Source organism: Peromyscus leucopus, chromosome X (genome assembly GCF_004664715.2).
Source record: "Peromyscus leucopus breed LL Stock chromosome X, UCI_PerLeu_2.1, whole genome shotgun sequence".
NCBI classification, from domain to species: domain Eukaryota; kingdom Metazoa; phylum Chordata; class Mammalia; order Rodentia; family Cricetidae; genus Peromyscus; species Peromyscus leucopus.
This window is the reverse complement of record NC_051083.1, coordinates 118080682-118087271: the sequence shown is the minus strand read 5'-3', so window position 1 is coordinate 118087271 and position 6590 is coordinate 118080682. Positions and strand designations below refer to the sequence as shown.

The 6590-nt window shown below is 42.4% G+C and overlaps 1 protein-coding gene across 1 annotated transcript in view; it reads left to right on the top strand.

The window, feature by feature from the left end:
• Nucleotides 1-3021: 3021 nt before the first annotated feature.
• The window catches only part of Plac1 (placenta enriched 1), a 168590-nt gene continuing 165021 nt past the window's right edge, over nucleotides 3022-6590 (top strand). The window contains exon 1 of the mRNA XM_037199166.1: nucleotides 3022-3092. The gene's annotated coding sequence lies outside the window, so the exon portion shown is untranslated. The remainder of the gene's footprint in view (nucleotides 3093-6590) is intronic.

The window sequence follows — 6590 nt, the reverse complement described above, 5'->3', positions numbered from 1 at the left end:
GAACAAATGGATAGCTATAGTCAAGTTCAAGCTGGCTGACCCAGCAGAGAAGAAACCTCTCCACATGATCTGTCTATTTTCCGAGATTATTTCGTCACATTTAACTGTTTAGATGGCGTTTGCCATAGTTACATATTTCTTGCTTGCTTTCGGTTTATCTTTTAAAAAACCTATTAATAAACTTCTATAAACAGGCAAAAATAAAGACTTTAGTTCATGATTCATATTATAAACACTTAATTTTATTTTCAGTATTTTTGAAGAGATAGATGACTTACTTTTAAATGACTTTACATTTTGAAATAATTTCATAAGTCCAGAAAAATTGCAAAAACACCCAAAGATGTTCCATATACTCTTTACCTCAGTTCCCAGTTTTTAATGTTGATCCACACTTGATTTACCACCCTTTCTAAATGGATGTCCCTTCATCCTCCCCCTGTCTGTCTCTGTCTGTCTGTCTGTCTGTCTGTCTCTCTCTCTCTCTCTCTCTCTCTCTCTCTCTCTCTCTCTCTGTGTGTGTAACTTCTGAGCTGTGCAGGAATAAGTTATAGACATGACACTCCATTACCATTAAATGAACTTTCCTAAAGATAAAAACATTCCACCCATTCACTCCCATTACAGCTATCAAAATGATCATTAAATCTGAGGACCTGTTCCAGTTTTGCCTGTTTGAGTATCCATGTTCTTTCTGGCCTGACGGCAGAGTGGCTGCCTGTGGGTGGCTCTGCTTCTGCCATTCCTCCAACATTTGTTAACTGGTACTGCACTCTGCAAGAGAATTTCCCCATCCACAGTCTATTCGTGTTAGTGTAGACTCGCTGGCTTCTGTTTTACTTGGTGTGTTTTCATCCATCACCATCACTTTGGTTGTTGATTTGGACAGAGCAAACACTCTGAGCATGTTCCTGTGTTCCTTGAATAAAAGACAGATTTATTTACATGTGTGTGTGTGTGTGTGTGTGTGTGTGTGTGTGTATACACCAAATGTGTGTGGGTGCCTGCAGAGGCCAAAGGAAAACATTGGATCCCCTGGAGCTGGAGTTGTAGGTGGTTGTGAGCAGCTGCCCAGTGTCGGTGCTGGCAACAAAGCCCGGGTCCTTTGGAAGAACAGCGAGTACTCTTAAGCATTCAGCCATCTCTCTAGCCCCTTCTGCGGCCTTTTGCCGTGCACTGCTAGTGAGTGTTGTTGCTGTTTTTAACTGTTGGTTACAAGATAGCCCAGATTCATACTTTCTTTGTCCCAGCCCCTGGGATCAGCTATTTCTCCAAGGAGCCTGATTCATTTAGAGAATGATGTTAAAAACTAAGGTAAGGACACTAGGTATCATGGTTGCCACCAGGGCATAATTGTTCAGGGGCCCGAGAACACATAATACATGCATAAGTATGCCACATAAACAGACATGTACAGACATGTATATCTGTCTATTCAAAATCATGAGTTCTGTTGTGGAGCACACTTCAAGGGACTAAGGAGGAGGATTTTGAATTCCAGGCCAGCCTAAGTTCTTTAGAACCTGTCTCAACAGAAACAAATCCTGAGTTCATACTAGTACCTCTGATTCCAATTCACCATCACGCCAATTCACCATCACGAGAGTCATTCCAAGGTCCCCACTGAACATCTCTAACTCCATTTTCCGGCAGTTAGACATGTGATTCTTTTATCCCCAAACGAATTTACTCCGTCCTACTGTGTGGAACCAGTTTCCTGCCTTGCCAACCGTCACCTGAACTTCTTCAGAAGAATGCCCTCCTAGATCTAACCCTTTGTGGCTCCCTGCATTGGTGTCCCTACAGAAGGAAGAAAAAGGGAAGAGGGTCTGAAAAAACACCCAGTTCATTTTAAATTCTGGGGTGATCAACCCACACACCCGCAAGTTCCTTTTAATTTATGTCTGGCTGTTTACAGCTCAAATTTTCTTTCTGTTGTTTGTTAGTTTCCTTGAGATACATTTTTTTTTTCTGGCCAGAGCCCAAGCTGGCCCAGAATTGAGTTCCTCCTGTCTCAGCCTCCCAGGTGCTGGGATTACAGGTTTGTGCTACCAGGCCCAAATATAGACCGTATCTAATAAAAAAAAAACAATAAGGCAAAGAGACCAAGTAGATGTATTGGGGCATCAAAAGCAAAGACTGTGGTTCCAGAAGGCTTCTGAGATGGTGCCCAGAAGGCTGCAGCTGAATCTTTAGTCTACTGCTTCCCCAAATGACGCATCTCGGTGGCTTGAGACTGAATCTGGAACAAACTTGGAATAGAAACAGGACTCAGGTAGATGGAGCTAGACATAGGCTGAACAAAGCTCCACTACAGACCTAGAAGAAAATGCTATCATGCTGAGAATGAGACTGGAGAGGAACCAGCTTTGTGTGTTTAGGATCTGGGAGCCTAACTTACTGTGTAGATGCAAGCTATGTGCGCAGACTTCAGCAGGGGAGGTCAGGAGGAGAAGGCAGGGTGAAAATCCTGGCAATCATCAACATTTAGGCGTCTGGTTAAAGAAAAGAGAGGGTGGCAGGGAGGCAGGAGAAAAAACTGCAGCCAACTGCGTCTGTGAGGCAGAGGAGGGAGTGACTAGCACCGTCAATTAACATCTGGACTGATAATTTCCCATTGTATCTGATCATTTGGAAGTCCCTGAGACATTTCTGACCGGTGTGCTTTTGGTCATCGTTTAAATAGATGGGCCCAGAAAACGGAGACTGTGTGGGTTGTCCGTGTTGGATATCTTCTAATCACACCCATCTCACCTTTCTCGATCTGTGATTGATTACAGTTTGTTTCCCCTTTTCCCTGTATCCCAAGCAGTTAGCGCTGTATCTGAAAAAGAATAGTCACTCAATAAAACTGCTGGCTAACCTATAACACTCTAACCTATAGAGGGAGCTGAAAGAATGTCACTCTCACTTATAGGCGGGGCTAAAGAAAATCACAGGGGACTGTTAACCTATAGGAGAAGCTGAAACAGAATCTCCTGGAAAGTATTTCCCAGACTTTATAACCCCTAGGAGGAGCATTGGTGGCCCGCCTTCCAGCCATCTCTGAGGAGAACTTGCAGGAGGAGCTTTGTCAAGGAGTCCCATCTTAGGTAATATTTATGAATATTCTCTTTCTCTCTCTGCTATCTGATACTGATTTTCCATTTCTGTGAATGATACGGTTTTCTACTGAAATAAATGTTAGAAAATAAGATTTCTAAAGACCTGTGTTTTAAAAATAAATAGCAGAGAAAAAGCTGATCTAAAGAAACGTGCTAGGGAAGCAATGGTTCTAAGCGATACTCAGATATGGCCCAAATCGTACGGATAGATATCCATAAGAACTTTGATACAGGAACACAGGGGATCGTGTTGGTATGTGGAAATGTGAGGAGTTGTTTAATCTGCGTGGAATGCTCTTTTTGGGGTAATTTCTTTGGATTTTCTTTTGGGACTCTACTCTTTCCTCTGTAAAGTAGGGTAAAAAAGGTCTGGTTGCCTCACCTTTAACTTCTTGGAAAACAACCCCATCCTGTCTTCAAGGACAAGTGGGAACTTGCATGAGGCTTAGGGGATAGGGGCCTGAAAAGCCCTTCGGGGCTTTGCTTACTTATCTCTCTGATTAAAGGAGAGCTAAGGTCAGAATGGGTTCCTCAGAGGAAAAAAATCTGATCAAGTTGCTGAGGCCTGCCTGATGCTCTGGGCCCAAAGAATTTTCACCCTAACTCCTCTGATGACTAGGGTCACTGAAATCTAAGTGGGGTGAACCTGCCCTCTAGGAACTTGCCTCCCTTTGGGACCTGGGGAGTTCTGAAAAGACAGGGGACTGTGTTTCTTGGTGAAGGATCAGGAATTCTAGGATTTCTGCCATTTGTGGTGGCATGTACTTATAATCCCAGCACGTGGAAAGCTGAGGCAGGAGGATTGGGAGTTTAAGGTCAGTCTGGCGTATATAGCAAGACTCTGTCTCAAAACATTCTTTTATTCTATATTCATTTTAATTCATTTTTAAATTAAGGGGGGAAACTCAAGAGAAAAAGTTCAAATCATAAAAAATGTTGAAGTTAAGCTTCCCTCCGCTCACATTCTTTTTACAAACAGTATGATAGTTTGATTTATGTACATAATTTCTTTGTTCTATACATATATCAACACATTTGAGATGGTTTCTCATGCACATTTTAAATCATTTTTTTTGAAGTTTTTAAGACAGAGTCTTGGCACATAGACCAGGCCACTCACAAACTTGCTGTGTAGCCCAGGCTGGCTTTACACTGAAATCTTCCTGCTCCATCTTCCTATGCACTGAAATTACAGGGCTGAACACCATGCCTAGCTTAAATTTTTTGAAGTGTTTGTTCTAAAGGGTGAAGAATTCTAGGATTTCTGCCATGTATGGTGGCATGTACTTGTAATCCCAGCACATGGAAAGCTGAGGCAGGAGGATTTATTCAGTTTGCAATCATTCCTAGAGAATGAATAACTAGAAGGAGTGTTCATTGAGAGTTTAAGAATATTCTGCGTTAGCCAGATGTGGTGGCTCATGGACACCTTTATTCCCAGCATTCTGGAGGCAGAGGCAGGTGGATAGTTATGAGTTCCAGGCCAGCCTGGTCTACATATTGAGTTCCACAACATCCAGGGCAAAACAAAAGTATATTTTATGTTGAGCAAGGTGGTGGATTATGGGTTCATTTTCCACATCTGTATAGTATTCTCTTTTTATAAACGTTCCACATTTTTAATAAATTCTGAATTGATAGTCGTTTAGATTTTTTACATTTATTTCCTATTTTTCCATGTGTGTGTGCATGGTTGAGAATGCCACAGTATGTCTGTGGAGGTCAAAAGACAAGCTGAGGGAGTTAGTTCTCTCCTTACACCATGTGGTCTTGAGGATTTACAGAGGTCATCAGCCTTGGTGGCAAATGTCCTTACCCACTGAGCCACCTCACTTGCCTCATTAGACGTTTTTTTAAAACAATGTATTAGTGTATATAACTAAAGGATCTTATATCTTTTTCTTTGTTTCTTTCTGTATTTCTGTCCGAAACATTTGGGGGAACATGTACTCTCACTGTGTCTCAGAGGCTGGACCCCAACTTCTGATTCTCCTGCCTCAGCCCAAATAGCTGAGATTACAACTATGTACTAACATGTCTAGGAGAGATTCTAAATTGCTAGGTCAAAAGGTGTGCATTTCCACTCATTTTCCGTTTTGGAAAGATAACACAAGTTCCGGGCATATTTGAAAATGCCCCTGCTTGGCTGCACAAAACTTGCACAACAAACCAGTGAATTTCCATCAGCTGGGGGGCGGTGCTTGTGAGCCCCCACTCCTAGCCGGGGTACTCCTGACAACTGATGGCTTCTGGGGGAGGGAGACTCAATTTTTTGAAGGGTGTGGTCCCTGCTAGGTCGACTGCACCCTAGTGGACACCGGACACTCCGAGCTCTATGGGCAGCCCAAACGGAAAAGAAGAGGGCACGAAGGTGGAGGTGGGGCATGCGGAAAGGCAGACCTGAGAGGAGTTCAGGGGGAAGATTGGAGGTGAATATGACCGAAATGCATTGTTTGCATGTATGAAATTCTGAAGGAATTAATAAAACATTTATTTAAATTTTAAAATTAAAATCAAACTGGGAAAAGGGTGTAATATATCTTTCCTCAGAAGCAACCAACGCTAACAGCCTCTGGCAGATCCTCAGAAGGATAGTTGTGAATTGCACATGTATTTACATATTTTTATAGGCACTGTTTAAACCATGCCTCCAACCTACAAAACCTCATACCAGTTTATGAGTTCCTATTTTCCCCCAGAAATTATTCGAGGTTTCTAGAAAGACCTGATTAAAAACTAGATATCATTCATTCATTGGATATAAATTCAGATGCTTCAAAATTCTAAATGAATTCCCTGCCACTTTCCCATCTACCACAGCTCCTTTCTCCCCAGAAGCAATTGTTTTCCGTTTCTTGTGCATGCTTACAGAGAAAGTTTGCATGTACAAAAAATGTATCCGTATATTTTTTTCTCCCCAAAATTTTACATAATGAGTTGCATATTTATTTGGGCATGGGGGGGCGGCGGCGTTGTTTTTGAAAAAGAATCTCACTCCCGTAGCCCCATCTAGCCTGCAACGTGGCTCAGGCTGGCCTCTAAAAAATCCTGCTGTCTCCTATCCAAGTATTAACCAAGCCCAACCCTGCTTGCCTTCGGAGATCAGGCCCATTCAGGGTGATATGGCTTCTGGCTGGTTGGGGGTGGGGAAGGACTCAGTTATCTTCTTTTGGGAGGGGGCGGGCACGGAGGAGTGGGGAGCAGACCTCGGAGGGACTGCGAAGTGGGTATGATTGAGGTGTATTATGTGCAATTCCCAAACAATCAATAAAAATATGTTGCAAAAAAGAAGTGAAAATAAAAAAAAAATCTCTCAAGTGGTCATAGTGGAAGATGAACTTTTAAAAATGATGCACAATAAAATATCATTCATTAAAAAAAATCCTGTTGTCTCAGCCTCCCAAAAGACTAGGATTACAGGTCTGAACCATCATGCACAGCTTGTATGCACTTAATATAGCTTACGTTGCCCCCCCCCCAAAAAAA